A 23,174-nucleotide genomic window follows, 5' to 3' on the forward strand; every position below is an offset into this window, starting at 1 on the left:
TATGTTTTATCACATTACAGAAATACCACTATTACTGAACAATTAGCCTTCCACAGCCCATGAAAACAAGCAGAGAGGGGGGAAAATGCTTTGAAAGGGTATTCTAGCCATTTCGCAGCTTCTGCTTCCTTACTCCACCCAGTCTCTCTGCTCAATGGCTGCACACAGCACCCACAAACATTGTCCAGGAGAAAGAGAGAGAACGGCAAAAATGGGCCCCGGCATCGTTCAGGTAGATAATTGCACAAATAACCTTTTTGTTGAGTTCTTCCTTTCTCTGATTTTTTTTCATGTCAGCTTAAAAGCAAACACCACCTTTTTGAAGAAGGGGACCCTCCCTCTTCAAAGAACCAGCTAAATGCTGAACGACCGTTTATGAAATAATAAATCATCTTCAATAGACAGATTACTCTTCTTCAACAAAACTCATCTGCAATGGGCAAATATATTAGAAAATTATGCACTAAAGAGCACACCCCATTTTAAATTAAACTAGCTAATATGCCTTAGTCACAGAGTTTTTTTTTCCTCCCCTAATAAAGGTTCAGGGAAGGGATTTAATGCGGGTTCCACCTCCTATCACTCGCCACAGGACCAGGCGGGTTATTCTGATAAAGGATTTGACCTGCAACAGCCGAGCTCTGCTGCAGCAGAGAAATCTTAACCCAACGCTAGGATGGCAAAAGAGAGGGATGACATTATTGAAAGGCCCGAGTACGTCTCCTCCACCCTAGCTACAAAATGAAACACACACCACAAAACAACCCCACCCCCAAAAAGAACACACTCCTGAGAACTGCAGCAATCCCTTACTTAATCTTTCAACCATTCTGGGTGCCAGGGAAATCCACTTGTGTATGAAGGGGAAGGTCAGAACAACGAGAACATCCATATTCCCCCCACCCAATACAACACAAATCCCACCTATATGTGTGTGTGTGTGTGTATATATATATATATATATATATGAATGTATATACACACACATACCCAGCTACCGTTTTATAGGGAGGGGGGGAGAGAATCCTTGCACAAAATCTCCCACCCTTAACAAGACCAATCCCTTCTCTCCAAAGGCACACATTTCTTATTTTAAGGATTAAGAACATATAAAATGCATTCTGCATCCCTCCTATCCAAGTTTTATGCCAAGTCACTAAGAATGAATAGGGAAGCCAAATGCAACTCCCCCCCCCCGCCCCGATTATTAAAGAAGATCTCCTCCCTACTCTGTTTCCAAGGATGTTCTAACCTGGTTAAAAATGGGGGTGGCAATGGGAAGAAAAGGCGAAGGGAGAGCGCCCCATAACCTCCAAATGTGCGCTGTGGAGGGGGAAGCCCAGCAAGAAAAATCCGCACCTCGCTTTGATTTCGTCGGTAGCCGCTGCAGATGGTTTTGGTGGGTCTGGCCACCGACTAATAACCATCTGTTTGGCCACAGGAAAACTGGAACTCCACAGAAGGGGTTGGGGGGAAACAGGGTTTTTCTCCCCCTCCGCTGCGATGTGAAGACGGGGAGCCTAATGGGGTGGGTGGGGAAGGGCGGGCGACCTGGACCCGAGAGGACCTGAGGGCGACGAAGAGGGAGGCCGCCAAAGAGAGAGGGGTGGGGGGAGATGGGCTGCTGGCTTCGGAAGGGGTGGAGGCGGAAAGCCGCCCCCCTCCCCAACCTCCCCGTGTCGAAAACCATTTTCTTGCTAAGTCACCGAAGGAGGGAGGGGGGGGGTGAACCTCTTCCTGGAGGGCCTCGGGCGGGCAAGGGGCAGCGCAGCCCCTTCCCCATCCCCGGTCCGTCCTGCGGGACGTGAATGAAGGCAAAAGGCCAGTTTTTCCCCCCGCCTGGGCGCACCCTTCCCCCCCCTTCCCGTGTCTCTCAACCAACGGCCGCCGCGGCCGCCATTTTGAGAGCGAGGAGAGAAGAAGGAGAAGGAGGCGGGGGGGGGGGGGAGCGGGGGAGGGAGGGGACCGGCGCGGCCACATCGCCAGCCGCCGGGGCCCGGCCCCGAGCCTCCCCGGGATGAGGAGAAAAAGGAAAGGGAGCGGCCGGTCTTACCGGAGAAGCCCGCCGCCTCCGTGTGGCCTCTTCCGTCCTTCAGTCCCATCCACGGGGAGGGGGAGGGGAGGGGAGGAGGGAGGGGGGGAGGGATGGCGCGCTGGGCCCGGCCCCGGGAAGGGGAGCGGGCGAGCGATGTCCTCGGCCGCTCGGTGTGTGGGGCCCGGCCCCCGCGCTACCTCCGGCCCTCCGTCGAGCGGGTCCGGTCCCGTTCGGCCGCGGATCCCCCGGCCGCTCTCCTCCTCCTCCTCCTCCTCCTCCTCCACCGCCGCCGCCGCCCCGCCGCTCCGGCTCCGTCTGTCACTGGAGCTGCCCCAGCGCCCTGACGTCACCGCGCCGCCGCCGCCGCCCAAACCCACACGGGGGAGGGAAGCGCTGTCGGCGCATGCGCTGTGCGCTCGCTAGGCCTGAGGGGACCTGTCCCTCGCCTCAGCGGCCCCTCGCCTCAGCGGCCCTTCGTCGACCACAGGATCGAGCACAGGGTGGGGACAACTCAAATCCCCAAAGCTCTCGCCTTATCCCATTCCTCTCCCCGCCTTTCTGACACTCTCGGCCCCCAAGCATGCCTCTGTTAGGTCAGAGAGGGCAACCTGCTTTCTCCCTTGTCCTCCTGGCCTCCTCCCTAGGCAACCCCTCCTCACCTCCCCCTAAGGGCATATTATTATTTCCTGCCCATTTTACCTTCCCCTTCGCCCCCATTCCCACCCCCAATTTCATAGGGCATATTATTTTTTCCTGCCCATTTTGCCTTCCCTTGTGCCCCCATTCCCACCCTCCAATTTCATAGGGCATATCATTATTTCCTGCCCATTTTGCCTTCCCCTTGTGCCCCTATTCCCACCCTACAATTTCATAGGGCATATTATTTTTTTCTGCCCATTTTGCCTTCCCCTTGTGCCTCCATGCCCACCCCCCAATTTAATAGGGCATATCATTATTTCCTGCCCATTTTGCCTTACCCTTGTGCCCCCATTCCCACCCCCCAATTTCATTCATTCATTCATTCAATAGTATTAATAATGTCGGCATTCGTTAAGCACTTACTAGGTGCAGAGCACTGTTCAAAGCGCTGGGGTAGATACAGGATCATCAGGTTGTCCCATGGGAGGCTCACGGTTAATCCCCATTTTACAGATGAGGGAACTGAGGCACAGAGAAGTGAAGTGACTTGCCCACAGTCACACAGCTGACAAATGGCAGAGCTAGGATTCGAACCCATGACCTCTGACTCCCCAGCCCGGGCTCTTTCCACTGAGCCACATAGTATTTATTGAGCGCTTACTATGTGCAGAGCACTGTACTAAGCACTTGGATTGGACAATTTGGCAACAGAGACAATCCCTGCCCAATTTCCCAGACTTTCCTCCCCCTTGGTCAGAGAAGCAGAGTGGCTGAGTGGAAAGAGCACAGGTTTGGGAGTCAGAGGTCATGGCATCGAATCCAGACTATGCCAATTCTTAGCTGTGTGACTGTAGGCAAGTCACTTAACTTCTCTGTGCCTCAGTTGCCTCATCTGTAAAATGGGGATTAAGATTGTGAGCCTCACGTGGGACAACCTGATTACTCTTTATCTACCCCAGCGCTTAGAATAGTGCTCTGCACATTGAGCTTAACAAATACCAACATTTATTTTTATTTATTTTCCCGTTTCTTCTTCCTTTCCCCCCACCTTTCCCCCTTAAGCTGTCATGGCCTGGTGACTACAGCATTAGCATTGCTGTGTAAATGACAGGGCTCAGGCCTGCCTGCTCTTTTCCCCAGAGAAAGCCAGCGCTGTCCAGCAGCAACAGCGGAAAATTATTCACTTTAGGCCCCTATGCCTCCTTTATCCCAGGCCCTGGACTTGGTGGGACCATGGCCACTTGCTTGGGAGGCCTTCTGGACAGCGGAGACTGCCGATTGAAGGAACACCTAGAGATCCTTATTATCGTTTACCACTGAATTTTAATTACAGGAACTAAATTCCTCACCTGATTTAGTTCTTCTCTCCTTTACTCTTAGAGTCAACCTCGCGAGGGACAGAGATTGTGTCTGACCTGATTATCTTGTTTCTACTCCAGCGCTTAGCTCAGAGTAAGTACTTACTAAATGCCATTATTATTCCATCCACATCCTTCTAGATAACCTGGAAGTCAAGAATTCCACCGTCAGTTCAGATGGTTTAACTGTAAGGTCTTTGTGAGCAGGGAATGTTTCTGCCGATTGGGTTATATTGTTGGAGTCTCTCAAGTGCTTAGTAATAATAATGTTGGTATTTGTTAAGCACTTACTATGTACAGAGCACTGTTCTAAGCGCTGAGGTGGATCAGGGTTGTCCCAAGTGAGGCTCACAGTTAATCCCCATTTTACAGATGAGGTAACTGAGGCACAGAGAAGTTAAGTGACTTGCCTACAGTCACACACCTGACAAGTGGCAGAGCCGGCATTCGAACCCATGGCCTCTGAGTCCCCAGCCCGGGCTTTTTCCACTGAGCCACGCTGCTAGTACTGTGCTCTGCACTTAGTAAATACGATTGATTGAAGGATAGTTTGTTTTAACACCATTGCCACTCCAAGAATCCCACTTCTTGAGTTAAATTGAAGCAATATATAGCCTCCTGTCTTTGGAGACTTTGATCGCTTCACTTATGATGCCTGAGGACACAAAGAAGGTATTTTAGGATATTTGATTTATTCTTTTCACCCAAGTTTGGTACCCTAGAAGATGAGATGTGAGGTTCCACCTGAGTAAATAGTAAAAGACAAGTAAAAATGGAGAGGACTACTTGAAATCTTCCTGTTTGATGAGTTCTGGCCTGTACCTACGGTGAAAAAAAATTATCATCCAAAATGTCTTTTTAAACCAAAGTCCTTGCAATATCCAAAGGAGAGAGTGTTTTCTGATCCAAGAAGCCCTTTGCCACAAATCTCAATCTGGGCACAATCTTCCTCCCAAATTAGTTCCTATTAAAATTTGGTTCCTGTTTCTCCAATTGAAGCTTTGATAAAGGAGATGAGATCTCGATCGCCATTATTCCAAAATCTGCTGGACCCAGTTGCCAATTAATCCAACATTTTAATGTTAATAGCTTGATAAATAACACAAGTGCTCCTCTCGGTGTCCACCCTTCATTTTATTTCACCCCTTAAAATACTGATTTTTTTTGCTAATATTACCCTACTTTATATTTAAACAGACAAGTAAATCAGATCCCCTTTAAAAGTCAGCATATTTTCTCCGGTGAGAACACTAGAATCAGTATATAAGCTAGGCCTTGTCTAATTTAATCAAGATGGTTAATATTAGCCTATCTAACCTTTGCTCTGAGATTGATACACATTTTAAAATATTTAGAATTCGTAATGTGCAATTACAACCTAAATTGACCTTGAGTCCTGATTTCAGTTCCAAGTGAACCCTTGAAAAGATTCCCTTAGGGGAAAAAAGTAAGCAAGACTTTATCACCCTTTGATATTTCTAAGGAGAAATTTTAAAATATTTTGTGTGGTTTTCTTTTTGATGTTACAAGGTACGCTTGTTTGATATTTGTGTTCCTGCTGTTAAAATTTGGGACCTGGCTTATTATACTGTTTTCCCCTTTTACTTAACTGTGAAGGAATCTAGAACATCTGTGCCATTCTATCTTTAAACAAAAGTGAATAGAGACTACAGTAAATACAGCACAGTACATGTTATTATGGGGCTTTGGCTTAAAAAAAAATGCAGCAAGTATCCATATTATTTTCTACAACCTAATCGCACGCTTATTCATTTCAGTTGTAAATATTTATTTTCACCAGAAAATATTGGCCAGGCCTGCACAGGTCTTGATGTCTTTTTGGAGAGGGTTTTTTGTTGGAAAATACTCCTACTAGATCGTTAGCTCCTTGAGGGCAGGGAGCATGCTACCAACTCTGTTGTATTGTACTCTCCCAGTCAATCAATCGGCCAATCAATGGTATTCATTGAACACTTACTGTGGGCGGAGCGGTATACCAAGTTCTTGGAAGAATACAATACAGTAGAGTTGGTAGACTCGATCCCTGCCCCAAAGGAGCTTATGGTCCAGAAGGGAGACAGACATTAAAATAAATTACAAAATGAGAAATTAATCGACTATAAGGATTTTTACCTACGTATTCCAAGGGTGGGGTGAATGTCAAAGCTTTTAAGGGGTACACAGCCAAGTGCAGAGGTGATGCAGAGAGGAGGGTGGTTAGGGGAAATGAGGCCTTAGTAAGGGAAGGCTTCTTGATGGAGATGTGAGGATAGGAGGGCTTTGAACGTGGGGAGAGTGGTGGTCTGTCTCATATGAAGTGAGGGAGGGTTCCAAGCCAGAAGGAAGATGTGGGCAAGGGGTCAGCAGCAGGATAGATGAATACTCATTACAGTGCTCTGCACACAATAAGCTCTCAGTAAATACCATTGATTGAGTGATTGATTCTTCATGGGCAAATATAGCCCTCTCAGCCAAATCTATAATTATGTGGAAAATGCAAATCAGACCAGAGGGCTAAGGTCTACAGAATGATGTTCCAGTGTTCCCACCACTAGGGCCTGCCTTGGGAACCCTCATTTGTGCATGCCCAGTGACCTTACTGGGGCATTCCAGGCCTTTCTAACTCCCCTCCCTGCCTCCAATCCTGCTGCCCCCTTGGAGAGTGTTCTGACAGTCTCCAAACTACACATTGGCAGCACCACAGTGAGACAAGCAATGTAGAACCTCCAGTCCCACTCCTAGACCAGTAGGGAGTCACAGAGGAAATTATAACTAGAGAGTCAGAAATCCAGGCCTGTACAGGTTCAATCCAGAGGCCTTCATGAAGATTCTGAATTACCGTAGCAAAATTTACTGCTTTGAATGACCTTTTACATCAAGTGAAGACCGAGCTGGAGTAGTTGCACCATTAAAAATATCTGTATTCAAGATTTTTTTTCTCCTCCGTAGGCTGTTTTCAACATGAAAACATTGGCTTCAATTATTGTAGCAAAATAACTGTCTCAGTGTTTCAATTATTTTAGCAAAATAACTATTTCAGTGTTTCAGTTATTTTAGCAAAGTAACCATCTCAGTGGTTCTATCATTGCAACAAAGTAACTGTGCCGGGGTAGTGTTTGTTTCCAAGGTTCAAGTGCTTACAAAGAAACTGGCAGGTGGAAATTTCAAATGTAGCTATGCCATGGGAAGGTCACCTACATTTTAAAAAATCACTCCTAGGCAAATTATTCTTGCACCAAGTTCATGCCCACTCAAACTTGTTCATATTTGCATTTTCTTGTAGTAATAATGATAATAATTATGGTATTTGTTTAATGCTTACTATGTGCCAGGCACTGTACTATACGCTGGGGTGGATACAAGCTAATCAGGTTGGGCACAGTCCATGTCCTATATGGGGCTCATAGTCTTAATCCCCATTTTACCGATGAGGTAACTGAGGGACAAATACGATTGAATGAAGTTGACTTGATTGATTGAATGACTTGCCCAGGCCACATGGCAGACAAGAGGAGGAGCCAGAATTAGAACCCATAACCTTCTGACTCCAAGGTCCGTGCTCTATCCCCTACACCGTGCTGCTTCCCACTAGTGTTGATGAACTCAAAGAAAAAGTGCCCACTATTTACTGACAAATGTATGTCTTGGTGGGGGTGGTTGGCACAAGGTAACTGGCAAATAATTAATAATTAAAATTATGGTATTTATTAAGCACTTACTATTTGTCAAATACTGTTTTAAGTGCTGGAGTAGATACAGTTCCTGTCCTACATGGAGCTCACAATGTAAATGGGATGGAGAAGAGGTGTTTAATTCCCATTTTACTGATGAGGAACCTGAGGCACAAAAAGTTGTAACTTGCCCAGAGTCACACAGAAGGCAATTGGAAGAACCAGGATTAGAACCCAGGTCCGCTGGCTCGCAGGCCCGTGCTCTCAACATTAGGCCATGCTTCAGATGGTGAGATTTGTCTTCGGCTATGCAAGTGAAAGTGTCACTTGCGAGTGGCCAAGGGCAATATGAGGGAAATTAGGTGACCATGTTTCTGAGGATAAACCAATCTTCTCCCATTCAGGTCATGAAAATGGAGACAAAACAGGCGATTTAAAGGGTTTTGAAAGATTAAGTTGAAGCTCTCACCATGGAAATTTGAGGAACTAGGGAAAGTGATATGAGGTTTTAAGGAGCCAAAAGAGTCAGAACCTTATAAAAATGGGTGAATTTTCAAATCTCTGGCCCTAAGGAATTTGGAGTGAAAAGAAAATGTATGGGGAGCAGAGCCTATCTAATCTCTCCTGAAGAATGAGAATTTGCAGCGTTGCCTAGTGGAAAGAACACAGGCCTCGGAGTCAGAGGCTCCGCCACTTGTCTCCTGTGTGACCTTGGGCAAATCACTTCTCTGTGCCTCAGTTATCTCATCTGTAAAATGGGGACTAAGAGTGTGAGCCCCATGTGGGATAATGGACTGTGTCCAACCTGATTATCTTGAATCTACCCCAGTGATTAATACTGTGCGTGGCACATATTAAATGCTTAACAAATATCATTAAAAAAAAAGACTAAAGATGATTTGATTTCCTTCTGTACCATTCCTCTCCTGCCATCCCAAGAAGTGATTTGAAATAGTCAATTAGAAGCTAAAAGATCTACTTATTAATGGGCAAGAGTGTGATTGGTTGGCAGCAGCCACTCGAACCTCCTAAGCTAATAAAGGAAGAGAAAAGGGAACAAAAATTGGGGGCATGGAATCCTCTGAGATTTGAGCTTGGGAGAGTCCAGAATTCAGGGGATGAGGAGAGTCACATCAGGCAGTCAGGATGGTTTGGCTGTTCATTCTGACATTGCATTCCGTCCTTACATCAGCACTTTTTCCAGGAGCAGAGGGGACAGAGCGTGGTGCAGCCCTTGAATTTTATGTTAGGTATTAATTTATGGGTTCCAGCAGCACGTCCCCGGGAAAGCCATATGGTTGTAAATACACATCTTGTCTCCAGTGGCATGTCTGGATTTTTTAAAAGCTTCCTGAGGGTGGAAGGAGGGATAGGTTAGAAAAACTGTGGCCAACTTCTTCATGGTGGATTTCTTGCGCTTTAATACTTAAGTCTCCTTCCTGAGCTTTGATATGATTTAATGCCTCAACACCAGATACATTGATTAAATACTCCTCTTACCCATGGCACACAGCCAACCCTCTCTGATGTACTTTAGCAAATACAATTCTAGCCTACCAGGAGTTTACCTGTTCTTCCAAAAAAAACTGAGCGCTTCTGTGTCCCTTCCAGGGAGCACTACCTGCTGTTTCTTTCGGAAACCCTCTTAGTAACCCAAAGCCCTCCCCATCCTTTCACAAGAACGTCGTCTTACTGATTCTGGGAGAGATACGATTTGGACCAAGGTGTTCCAATTGGTAAGGCAGAAAAGCTACCACTTCTAAGCTATTGCAAGGCAGCCCCAAGAGGTGTCCAAAATTAAGGACACACATTCTCCGCGTCCCATGTGGTTCTGCCTCCTTAGCCAGCACAACTTTTCCTGTGAATTGAAAGCTTCTTCTCTTTTCTTTCAGTAGTGATATTAAGGTGGTTTCATTCTCTCAAAAACCACTAGGGACAGCCATTTTTGGCAGTGTCAGATTCCTGAAAAGCCATATTCTCGGCCTCTGAGAATAATCATTTTGTTATTATTTTTAAAGAGGCAGATTGTGAGGGATATATACCTCTCCTGGACCTACCTAGGTGTTGAAAATATTTGCTTGAAGGATAGTGGCAGATGTCATTATAGATTGGAAACAACTTCCCATTCCTAGCCTTAGAAAATTTTCAGGATGAAAAAAGAGGAAAAAATATGCTATATTTAAAATGAAGGTTTCAGATTAAAGCAGTGGAAGGAAGCCATTTTTTCTTCCAAGTTTAGTTCAGCACTTACAGCCTGTTTTCACCTCTTCCCCACAGTTGGATCATTCAGTCACTTGATCAGTCAGTGGTATTTTTTGAGTGCTTATTATGTGGGCAGAGCACTGTACTAAGCACTTGCGAGAGTACAACAGACAGGGAAAACCAACCTGCCTCCTTCCCCATGTTGGGTCAAACCCTACAAGGGGCTTTCTAATGAACTTGGAGCACGTTGTGCCTGGCAGAATGGGTATCTCTGCCTCCTTAACTGTCTCCACATTTATATTCATATGGGAAACCCATAGCACCAGGTGTCTGGTTTGACATTAAACTAAATTAAACTAAACCAAATCAAGTCTGGTGGGCTTGACTGCCATTCCCTAAATTCCTGACTTTCTGTGACAAATGTCTGAAGCCCCTTTTATGTGAAGTGATAACCCACTAATGGCTGTTAAATAACAATCCAGGTCTCCTGGCTGGCCAGAGGGTGATATAATCCCACCAGCAAGACAAAGAACTGGACTGAAGGATTGTTTATCCCGGTGAATGAAAAGAGTCAGAAAGACTAGTCACGGGACTACCTTGCGGATGAATGGTGTTTGGAACTGTATTTTAAGGCTACCTTTCAACGATAATAAATACATTGTTTCCGAAACCCAAAGCAAGATGTTAAACCAAATTTAAGCTGGTAGTCGGTAACCAAGGGTGGGTTTCTTGGAGCCTGGATGCAAATATAAAAACCGTAGATGTGTCTAGCATGAACAATAATATCTGCTCTGGGACCTTAAAATGAGATTTCTCAAGGAAAGTAACAGCTTCTTTAGAGGAAAGCATTAATAACTTCCCTTTGCTTATTTACAAAGTAAATATGCTGTGAGAGTGCTTCTCAAGATCAGTGTAAGCACTATTGTGGGACCCAAGTTATTTACAATTTTACTTCTCCAAACCCTGAGGATTTTTACTAGGCTGTTAACAGCCCAACTGAGGCATATTCCTTGGAACCTTTCATGTCACCAGTTAAAGGGAGAGGGTGTTTTCATGCCCACGATAATTCCCTCTTTTCTAAGACCATGAATCAGCCACATTGTCCCATGAGACTATGTCCATTATTCATTCTATTCATCACAGCTAAAAAGTCAAATACAGTTACATGGCGGAGAAGCTATATCTTGGAGAAAGGACCAGTAACGTGAGGCCCAGTGTCTACAACTCCCTGTAAAGGGTGTTGGAATTGCAAAGGAGCTGCTGCTTTGGAGTGGCTAAAAAATGTCATGCTCACTGAATGAGCAGCATCCAATAAAAATACTTGGCATTTAAGAAGCATCTTTCATCCAAGGATCAAGAGGTTTCCAAGCAGGAGTGCCTGAAAGGCTACCCTCCTTAATTCTCACACTTCTCACCCAAGCAAACTGCCTCTCTTTCTCTCTCAATCAATCATATTTTTTGAGAGCTTACTGTGTGCAGAACACTATACTAAGTACTTGGGACAGTGCAATATAATGGAGTCAGTAGACACGTTCTCTGCCCACAAGGAGCTTACAGTCTAGAGGACTGTATGGTCTTCCTCTCTCTTTCTCTGTAACAATTTATTCCTTCCTACCAAACTCCTGTTACTACCAGCCGTATCCTTGTTTTCTTCCTAGTCACCACTATTTGTAAATGGTTGATAACTGCTTATATCCCTGTCAGATTGTAAGCTTCTTGGGGACAAGGACTGTGTATTTTAAGGTTGTCCTCTCCATAGTGCTTAGTACAGCGCTCTGCACACAGGCTCGATAAAATACCATTGATATTTCATCATATGCCACAGGCACCAAAGCAGGACTGTGCCTGGAAATCCAGGCAGCAGTGCACTAGCGGCAGTGGTGGTGCAGACATGGAGCCGTCCAATTGATCACATTTATTGAGCACTTACCGTGTACAAACCACTGCCCTAAGCGCTTGGGAGAGTACAATATAACAGAGTTGGGAGACACATTTTGCTCCTTGGCCGCCTGGTCTCATGTTACTACCACTGATAGACTTCCAATTCTGTCCTGCCTTTCATTTTCTGCATTTTGTAGCCCCAGAAATGTAGCGCAGTGCAGCATGGCCTAGTGGACAGAGCTCGGGTCTGGGAGTCAGAAGAACCCAGGTTCTAGTCCCAGCTCTCCACTTGTCTGCTCTGTGACCTGGTGCAAGTCACTTCACTTCTCTCTGTATCTCAGTTACCTCATCTGTACATGGGGGATTAGGACTGTGAGCCCCATGTGGGACATGAACTGGGTCCAACCTGATTACTTTGTATCTACCCCAGCACTTAGAACAGTGCTTGGCACATAGTAAGTGCTTAACAAATATCATAAAAAAAAAAAGGGTCCCAGAAAGGCTTGAGGCACAGAAGGCTTATCCTGAACCATCCCAGCTCTCACCAATTTAAGCAGGCCCTGCACATCCCTAGTGACAGTCCTGCTGGACTTTGGTGTCTTCCTCTTTCCCACCCTTCAAGCTATTTCATGATTAGATCATTCTGCCTGGTTTGGTTACCCTGCTTACCTTAACTTAGTACTCTTTTATGCAGTCACTTTCCATGGCAAAAGGATTTTTTTGGTGATCTCAAAGCAGAGCTCCTTTCTCACATACCACATTCCAGGCAGACTATTCCTTGCCATTATAAAGCAGCTCTGTCCCAATAAGGGTCCTGGTGGAAAACTTTCTGGGAAAGTACATCCAGGTGAAGGCTGCAGCTGGTGGCATCTTTCCCTCTGAGTCAGCATGACCTCAACCTCTAGCACGGTGGAGCCAGGCAGCACAAAGAGGCAGGAGGTACATAGCTCTGGTAGTGCTGAGGAGAGCACCTTAGAAGAGCAAGCCTGAAATAGCTTCCTGGCTGTTTCCTTAAGAGCAGTGAAGGGCTGGTGTGATATTCCCAACACTCCCAGTTCCTCTACCACGCCCCACAACCCCACGGCCCGTGAGAGTCGTCACAGTCTGCCTATCTAAGTTTCCATCTGAGGGAATTTCATTTGGGTAAAATGCCTTTTTTTTCTTTCCAACGTTCTTTTGAGGCTTCTCTGTAGCTGTTTTGCCCTCTCTCCTGCCCACCCTTAACTGGTTGTGTTGCTTGACATGAAAATCCCCATCTAGAACTTTGGTACAGGGACTTTATGGATTCAATAAATATTCATTCAGTGAAGTACTTATTCATGAGAGTAAGGTGGTTTTTAGAATGCTCGTGAGATCCTTTGGGAGGTTAAAAACATACTTCATTGTTCCTGTGCTATATAACTCATTCACTTTATAATCTCAGGAAACCTCTTCGTGCCTCATTTTTAGTATAGATAACATGGAGGTGATGTCATCTGCCCTGACATGCTTCTCAGACCCAAAATGAGGCCAGGTATAAAGGCGCATGTAGAATCCTTTGGCTGAAAGGTGGCTTGTTCATGCCAGCAATTATAGTGGTTGTAGCTACAAAGTGCCTGGTCTTCTTTTATGAGTCTGTCACATGTCCTAAGCATTAACAACATGCCAAGCCTGGGATTATATGCAGCCCGTGCCCTCAAACAAACACGCATTATGTTGTGAGTGTTGGGGCTTAAGCCGTAGATCAGTGGCTACGATGGCACAGGTGGCTCAGAATGGCCTCAGAGGAATGAGACATCTAGTCCCTATCCTGTCCATCACTCTCATCTCATCAGACCTACCTCCACTTCCATTCCTGAGAGCTATGGGCCTCAGATTTTCACCTAGCCCCTGAGTTCCTCCTCTCTCTGATCATTTATGTAACCTTGATCGGGCCCCTTTGGGCCCAGGGCCTCAATTTATTCATCTGTAAAATGGGAAAACAAAAGCCTGCGTAACCCAGAGTAAAGGCCCGCAGTGAATGACGCACTTTAAAGAATGGGTGTCAGACCTGGTCCCCGCTAAGCTCCTCATGCTTCTGTTTTACTTCTCCAAGCACTCAGCACAATGTCTTGTATTCAGTGGGGTCTCAATAAATACGGTTAGTATGTGACTACTACTTGCCAAGGGATGTGGGGATGGCTTGCTTGGGGATTTTTAAGGAAACTGCAGCGGAGTGGAAAGGGTACAGGACACAGGGTCAAGGAGACCTGGGTCTTGGTCCCGACCCTCCTTTATACCTCAGGCAAGTCATTTTCCCTCTCGGTACCTAAATTTCCTCCTCAGAAAAATTGGGGAAAAAATGTTAATTCTCCCTCACTCTTAGACTGTGATCCCTCTAAGAGACATGGACTGTGTCTGAACTGTCCCTTTCTCACCACTTGGCACGTAACAAGTATTTAGTCAGGACAATTATTGTTATTATCATTATTATTATTATAGCAAAATAATATATGAGTATTCACTTACATGCACTCTTTCCTGGACTTTTCCCTGCATTGTGTGCCAGGAATGCCGATGGCTTCTGTTCATATAGTCTGGGGAACTGCTTCCTCCAAAGAACCTTTCAACTTTTAACCTTTGAATCCTTATATATGTGTGTGTGTACTTCTTTATAATATATGTATACCGTATCATGTATTTAAATATCACCAGGTCTCTATGTCCATTTAGAATTGACTTGGCATTGAGCATGTTTGTCTGGAGGTTGGGACAGTTAGTTGTTGGGGAACCAATATCTGTCCACCCAGCTGCTCTTTACCCTTGGAGGCAAGCTCAGGACCCGTTGTTGGGCAGGGATTGTCTCCTTCTGTTGCTGAATTGTACATTCCAAGCGCTTAGTATAGTGCTCTGCACATAGTAAGCGCTCAGTAAATACTATTGAATGAATGAAGGTTGAGGGGAGGGAAAGGGGTAGCTTTTCAAGGGTTTTTTGTTGTCAAGTTCAAGTTAATTCTTGAGGATTTTTCTTGCAGATTTTACATGTGGTAGCTGCATCTTGGGGAAAATCCTGAGAATTAACTTTACCTTCAAAACTGTTGGGGAGCCACTTCTTCCTCACTTCCTATTCAGTCAACCCTGTACTCGGTTGCTTCCATAGCCTGTAATTTATTTTGTGTGGCTCCCCCATTGGACTGTAAGCTTCTCAAGGGCAAGGACCAAGGCCACTGATTCTGTTGTATTTTCTCAAGGATTTGGTAGAGTGCACTGCACATAGTAAGCACTCAATATATTTATTGATTAATTGATTGCGTCGGCCAGGAAACAGAGAAGCAGCGAGACCTAGTTAAAAACACGGGCCTAAAAGTCAGAGGACCTGGGTTCTAGTCAATTATATTTCTTGCTGTGTGACTGTGGCAATTCACTTCACTTCTCTGTGCCTCAGTTACCTCATCTGTAAAATGAGGATTAAATCCTCCTTGCTACAACTTGGACTTGGAGCACCATGTGGGACAGGAACTGTGTCCATCCTTATACACTTGTTTCTCCCCAGCTCTTAGAACAGTGCTTGACATATAGTAAGCATTTAACAAATACAATTAAAAAAAAAATCCAAACCAACAATGAATATTGGGTGCTGCTGCCTGGGTAAACATCAGAAATCTGATGCTTGGAATTTTGTATCATTATTATTATTATTCCTTTGGGGTATTTGTTCAGTGGTCTTCTCTGTGCCTCAGTTACCTCATCTGCAAAAGGGGGTTAAAGCCGTGTGTCCCATGTGGGCCGTGGACTGCATCCAACCTGACAACCTTGCATCTACCCCAGCACTTAGTACAGTGCCTGGCAAAGAGTAAGAGCTTAACAAATACCATAAACAGAGTGTGATGTATTTTTTTCTCCCCTGCTACCTTATTTGTTTTAGGAACATCTGATTTTCTTCAGCTCCTCAGTTTAGGCCAGTGCTTATTTTCATGGCTGCTGTGAGCTTGAAACGAGCCCTAGAGAGGCCTGCGTAAAACAGGCTCTATTTGAAGCAACTGTGTGCAAAGCAAATATACAAAATTTCCCGGCCTCGCTTCTGAATAGAGCCTACCGAGGCAGGAAAATGAATGATATCATCATTCCGTTCTGCCCGACTAGCACATATTGCTACCCGGGGCAAACATGCCCATGGCTAGTGCCTTTTCCGATTTGGAGCTGCGCTGTGCTACATTTAAATGGTCCGGTGCCTCCACCCAGAGTGGATCATTCTTTGTGCCAGCAGGACTCCACCTCAAAGGGGAAGACGGGACGATACGTCTAGGTATCAGGCAGGGCTCCGCCTAGGCATTTTGGCTTCAGGGGCACCGTTTCCATCAGATGCTCCCCTGGAGCTATTTTTAGCAACCTACTGCCAACCTGGTAGTGGAATTCTCCAAGAAGGGAAGGACGGGTGCCATCATGAACCATCCCATTCTCCTTCGTCCCTCTGCATGCGCCACCCGTCCTCTCACTTATTTTTAGCTCCGCCACCAAATCGGGAAGCACCGCCACTTGTCTGCTCTGTGGCCTTGAGCAAGTCACTTAACTTCTCTGTGCCTTAGTTACCTCATCTGTAAAAGGGGGATTAAAACTGTGATCCCCATATGAGACAGGGACTGTGTTCCACCCGATTTACTTGTCTCCACCCCACCGCTTAGTAGAATGCCTGGCACATAGTAAGCACTTAACAAATACCACAGTTGTTATATTCACTGGGGGTGGGGAGGAGTGTTCTCAGCAGAGGCCACCTGAGTCCTCTGCCTCAAGCCCCCAACTTCCTCTCACCCCCAAGCCAAGGAAAAGCAGCACGGAAGAGGATACACTTCCACATCCCAATGCCCTACCACCTAGGAATTCCATAGATCGGAAAAGCAGAAGCTGTCGGAACAAAGAACTCACCTGGTCTTCCCAGGCCTGAGAGTCCAAGGTTCAGGAACTAAAAGTAGCCTGCCAGCTTATCAGCATCTTTTATTGGCTTTATCCAGGTGACTGGCAGCGGACTTTGTTTCAACTTCTGCTACGGGGCCCTGAAGTGACAGACGCATGATCTGGCACGAGCATATCGGCCTTAGTTTTGCTGAGCCACCACTTACCTGTTGGGCCCTGCTTCCTGGGGGCACCTGACCATCTCCCATGATGGAACCTGCCTGCCATCGTCTTCTGTCGTGGGCTGTAGGCTGAAATTCCCCTTCCCTAGCCATCTCAAGCCATCGAAGCAGCTAGTTCGAGGCCCAATATGTACATTTTGGGGTCTGGATTCATGAGCTTCTGGGTAACCTCGAAGGAACTGATACATTTCCTGATTATTGAAAAGGCGCTTATTAACCATCGTGTGTTTCAGTATGAACACTCCCTGGTTGGGCTTGTCGTTCTGGGAACTAGAAGCGTCAATGACATTCTGATGAATAAAAGTGAGATGGAAATCACTCGCAGGCAAGCCTCACCCGCTACCCAAACTGAACAAAATCCAAAACGTGAATCAACAATCTCAGTGGCGAAATGCAGTCAGATTTCCATTATTCATCACCATCTTGCCATTGGTAATCATCCATGGGGTTATTAACTTCACCCAGGGAAACCGAGCTTTAAAAATAAAAAGTGGAACCTGGAGGAGAGAGGCTCTGTAGTCTAATGGGACCGAGCCCCACCTATCCCTGACTCATCACTGGACCTTGAGCAAGTCACTCTGCCTCCTTACCTCAGTTTGTCAGGTTATAAAAATGGACATAATAACCAGTTTACCTCTCAAGGAAGCTGAGGAAGAATGAAGTCACCCAGGCAGATTGTTCTGAGTTCTTCTGGAGAAAGGTACCGAGTTTATTATTCTTGGTGTTTCCTGAAGTAGCTCTTTCCCATTTCCCAAGTTCTCTGAAAACCCAGCTCATCTCTCCCAGCCAACTCTGACCAAATGAATGGTTCAAAAAATATTCATGGGATCTGAACCACCAGGAACCAAACCAAAATGTGATAAGGCTCTAGTTAATTCCCAGCACTCTAGATCATTTAGTCCCGAGAACCGTCTCTGGCACTTATGAGCTTACTTATACCACACCCAGTGCTTTTATATATCATTTTCAGTTGTTCACGGGATTACTTTGACTATGTCTAAATATTTTTATGTCTGCGTTCCCCATTAGAATAAAACTTCCTTGTGGGTGGGGAATGGTCACTTCTTCAGTTTGTACTTTCTAAGTGCTCTCAAGTACTAACACTGTCAGTATCTCAGCAAGAGACTTATTCCAGTTCTGGAGTTTGGGAGAAACAGGAAGGGAAGCAATGAGGCCTAGTGGAAAGAGCACAGGCCTGGGAGTCATCCCAGCTCTGCCACTTACCTGTTGTATGGCCTTGGGAAAGTCACTTAACCTCTGTGCCTCAGTTCCCTCATCTGCAAATTAGGGATTCAGTATCCGTTCTCCCTCCTGCCTAGACTGTGAGCCCCATGTGGGACTTGATAATCTCGTATCTACCCCAGCGCTTAGTACAGTGCTTGGCACATAGTAAGGACTTAATAAATACTACAGTTATTATTGTCTTATATATTGTATTACAGTAATAATACTAAATGGTGTAATAGCTGTCTGAACAGCTAGAGGATAAACTTGTGATTATTTGTAGTCCATAGTGAACTTGAAGAATGGACCAGATAAAAGCTATATAAGTGACTGGCAAAGAAGAGAGTTCTTCACCAGAAGGCTCCATAGCTCTTACAGTGGAAGGCAGAGACCAGGCATATTTTTTAAGCTGGCAGTCACCTCCCTCAGCTGTGGTCCAATGGCTAGAGCACCTGTGATTCAGTGAGGAGAGGACATAAATTGGCCTACGCACACCAAAGCCATGTTGCAAGAACACGTCATCCCAGTTCCCAGCAGCCCTGAAAGTGCCCGAAGCTCCATTCAGAAAGCACCTGATGGGGTCAGAGCTGGGAGGGGTTGGGGTAGACTGACGTGACGTCATCTTAATCCTTGGCAATCCCAGATTGGGGTTAAACCCCCTCTTCTCGAGCGCTGAGCTCATTCCCAGAGGGAAGTTCCTGTCTCGCGTCCCTGGATGAATCAAGTCTGGGTGAGAAGCAGGACAGAGAGGTCAGTAGAAGATGTATGGTTGAATGACTACACTGAGGGCCCTAGTTAGAGGGACTCCTTCTTTGGATCACATGGCTAATTATAGTAACCCGGTAATCTTTCCTGTGTGCGCTACTGCCCTGGACCCATCCAAAAAAAAATCTCCCCGATGAGCCCCTGTTGGGAGGGTCTCAGAAGTGCCCAGGATGGGGAGATGGCAGGCAATGCCAGGAGAGCCTTGTAGCTTCACAAGGGGTTCAGTCATCAGACTTGCAGGCCCTTTGTGTTCATTTGCCTGTAAATAATAATAACAATCATAATAATAATAATAATAGGTACCAAACCGGAGTGGCTGAGGAAAACTAGAGAACCTCCCTCTCTAGTGATCTTCAAGAATAGGATAGGCAGGGGTTTGGACAAAGTCACCCCAGGGTGGTCCCACCTGCAAGGTTGCCTGTGATAAAGTAGGGGAACCAGTCAATCAATTATTCACTGGTATTTATTGAGCCCTTCCTCACTGTGAATCACTGAGAGATAGTACCACAGGAGGAGAAATCCATCCCAGCTCTCGAGATGCTTATACCCTAATGGAGGAGACAGACAGAGAGATGGTCCGAAATCCCCTCCCCTCAAGGAAGTGGGGAGGAGAGGGAAGGGAAATGGTGACCCTGCTTGCCGATTATCTCCAGATAGGGTTAAAGTGAAATGAATGAGCTGACAGCAATGGAATGGCAACCACCCTGCCCAGAGCCTAGAGCTGCTGGTGCCCAGCCCAGCCTCATTGTTTTTCCTGCTCTGCCCAGGAGTAGCACCAGGCTAAGCTGGCATGGAGACTGATTTACTTCTTACCCTGGAGGACCAGGGATCTTTTCAGCTGAACTCATTAGCGATTTAATAGAGGAGAGGCTGGTGTTTTTGCAAGAGGTCTTTATCGGGCTACAGGTCAATCCATATGGGCCTGCCTCTGCTGGCTTATCTCCTCCTATTTGCAGATGCTAATATCCATCTCTTTCCATGGTCTGACAGGAGATGAGAAGGCCTGAGACTAGGTAATTGTCTTGCAATTGTTATCTCTAGAGCTGCATGAATTGGGCTGCTTGTCTCCCATTTTGTGAGACTCAGTTTCCCCACCAGAAAATGGAGGAATCATAATCCCTGCCATTTCACTCCCTTAAGTGATGTGGTCAAATAACACCCCAATTCTTATCACCCCTTCAGCTGCCTCTTGTACGTGTACATTTATTTTTTATTTATGCATCCTCAGCACTTGTTCATGTATTTATATTTGATATGTAAATTAGACTGTAACTAGACTGTAAGCTAGGTTTTAAATTCATTGTGGGCAGGGAATGACACTGTTTATTATTATGTTGTACTTTCCCAAGCACTTAGTACAGTGCTCTACACAAAGTAAGTGCTCAATAAATACAAATGAATGAACTGAATGAATGACTATGTTATGGCTTCAGCTCTGTGACTTATCTTGTGACCTTGGTCAAGCACTCTCCTTCTCTTTCGCTCTTTCTCTCTCTCTCTGCCTCCTCTAGTCTGTAAACTCCTGGTGGCCAGGGAATGTGTCTGTTATAGTGTTAATATTGTACTCTCCCATAAGGGCTCAAAAAATATGATTGACCTACCCCCTCTCTCCCTGTACCTTCTTCACCTGTGAGACTAGAAGACATAATGCTATCTATACCTGACCCTGGATTCCAATGGGTAAAGATCCTGGCTAAAGCCCAGGGGGAGGCAAGTTGGGTGGGGGACTAAGTGTTACCATTTACCCTCCATCAGCTGACTCAAATGCCAGGGATGACCAGGGTAGACACAGATCCTGCCTTAGTAGCCACCCAACAAGAGGCAGGATTGGTACAGGGAAAGCACCAGGTGTGAGCACCAAGATCCAAAAAGCATGGTGCTTACTCTTCTACTCTATTTCCATGCCTGAGGCCTCACTGAGCTTAGACCCACCTCTCTTTGTCTGTTTCCCTGCCTCTCTCTGGATTGGCAGAAGTAGTAACAATAATAATAACAACAATAATATTTGTTAAGCACTTACTATGTGCCAAACACTATACTAAGCTCTGGGGTAGATATAAGCTAATCCACTCCCACATGGGATTCACAGTCTAAGTAGGAGGGAGAACAGGTATTGAATCCCCATTTGACAGTTGAGGAAACTGAGGGACAGATAAGTGAAGTGACTCACCCAAGGTCACAAGGTGTCAGTGATGGAGCCAGGATCAGAACTCAGATCCTCTGACTCCAAAGCCCTTGATCCTTAGACCACACTGCTTCTCAGAGCAGGGGAGAACTGGTCTGCAACCTTTTACTCCTCTGATCTCCCACCCAACCCTGTAACGGGGCCCAAAACAGGAGACTGAGAGCCCCAGGCCTGGTAGCATCCATCATCCAGGCTTCAGCTTGCCCAGTTGTGCAATGGGTAGGCTGGCTCCTCCACCCCCAAGTGAGCCCCAGAGCCCTGGGGAGTTTCGGTGACTGCATTCCCCATGGGCTGAGTCTCTTGGTCAGTCAGGTGGGCAGGGGTAGACAGGGTGAGGGAGAGGGCACTAGAAAACAGCAATCCTTATCCTGTTTTAACTTCCATCTTACCTACTAGAGGTGGGAAATACTGCCAAGAAACATTAGCCATGTTACTTGCAAAGCATTTAGTTTCCAAAGTGCTTTCACATCTCTGTTCCCTGTAACCCTCATAACATCCTGGGAGGGAGAGGCTATTTTGCAGAAGGGAAAACTGAAACCCAGGGAGGTTGAGTTGCCAAAGACCTAATCAGGATTAGAACCCAGAGTTCTGACCTAAAGGGTGCCCTGGCAAAAACAGCAGCACATATGACCTCTCCCTTTCCTTTCTCACCCAACCTTTGCCTCCGAGACCAGGGACACGGGAGAAAGTCCCAGGCCCACATTGGGGCAGGAAAAGGGGCTCCCCTTTAGGATGTTTGCAAGGCTGAGAAATTGCAGCAAACTCGAGGTGCATTTGAGCACATCAAATTCTAATCCTAGTTTTGCTCCTGTTTTTCAGTGAAACTTTGGACTCTCTCTAGGTGTCACTTTCCTTCTCTCTCTGCCACCTGTACTTTCACATCCCTTAAGAGAGGTTGGGGTGGAGGACTGAAATGAATTGCTGGAATAGGCAATCAACAGGGTTTTAAAATAATGTACATAAGACCGACGAGGGTCGGGAAGGGGTGAATTACCAAGTGCTTAGGTGACACAGAAGAGCTGAAGTGGCATTAGGGAGAGGAGATGAGAGGTCAATCAGGAAAGGCCTCCTGGAGAAGCGTGGTTTCAGAAGGGCTTTGAAGATGGAGAGAGCCTGGGGCCTGTCAGATGTGAAGGGGAAAGGAGCCTGAGACAGAAGGGAGGGCAGGAGAAAGAGGTCAGCAGCGAGAGAGGTGAGATCGGTGGTCTCTCTAACCAGGTCTGAGCCATGGATGCCCTTGGAGCCAAGTAGGGCGATACGGCAGCCAAAGAACTTCTGTGAGCCACCCAGCCCAGCGAGGCTCATCCTGAGCCCACCTGGAGATGCAGGGCTTTGTGCAATCGCTCCTTTGCAGCAGGCTTAATCTGGTCCTGTGCTGGGGAGACAGGCAGGCCTGGACGCTCCTTGGACTGGTTCTTACTTCAGAGAGTTTCTTGGCCCCCAGAGTGAGGTACAGAGATAAAGTTAAGAGAGCAAATAGGCAATGCCATAAGAGAACAGGAATAGCACTGCTCTGCCTGACTTGGCCTGCTGGAATGTGGTTTGGCATGCTCCCTGCCCTCGAAGAGCTTACGCTCTAATGAAAGAGACAGGCCTAAAAATATTTACAGAGAGGGAATCAGAATACATTAATTGATTATACAATTGGTTATATGGTTATGCACAAGTGCTGAGGAAGGGTATAAATAAATATGTAAGTGCTAGAGGTGTCTGATGGGTTGGTGGGCAACGTGAAGGAGGAATAGAAAAATCCTGGCTCCCAGATGGATGTTTTTTTCTACCAGGTGTCACTTCTAATGATAAAAATTGACTTGTTTAGTAACTGTTATTATGGTATCTGTTAAGCACTTACTATATTACAAGCACTATAAATTCTGGAGTAGAGACAAGTTAATCAGGTCGGACACAGTCCCTGTCCCTCATGGGGCTCACAGTCTAAGGAGAAGGGAGAACAGATATTTAATCTCCATTTTTACAGATGAGGAAATGGAGGCACAGAGAAGTTAAATGCCTTGCCCGAGGTCACACAGCAGGCAACTGGCAGAGCCAAGGATTAGAACACTAGTCCTCTAATTCCCAGGTCCTTTCCACTAGGTCTCGTTGCTTCAAGCAACAAGAAGAAGA

At 46.1% G+C, this 23,174-nt stretch overlaps 1 protein-coding gene across 1 annotated transcript in view; it reads right to left on the bottom strand.

Annotated features, from left to right (window-relative positions):
* Positions 1-2,140, bottom strand: part of PAFAH1B1 (platelet activating factor acetylhydrolase 1b regulatory subunit 1) — a 52,893-nt gene extending 50,753 nt beyond the window's left edge. The window contains exon 1 of the mRNA XM_029081595.2: positions 2,054-2,140. The gene's annotated coding sequence lies outside the window, so the exon portion shown is untranslated. The remainder of the gene's footprint in view (positions 1-2,053) is intronic.
* Between the last annotated feature and the right edge of the window lie 21,034 nt (positions 2,141-23,174).

Source organism: Ornithorhynchus anatinus, chromosome 17 (genome assembly GCF_004115215.2).
Source record: "Ornithorhynchus anatinus isolate Pmale09 chromosome 17, mOrnAna1.pri.v4, whole genome shotgun sequence".
Classification (NCBI taxonomy): Eukaryota; Metazoa; Chordata; class Mammalia; order Monotremata; family Ornithorhynchidae; genus Ornithorhynchus; species Ornithorhynchus anatinus.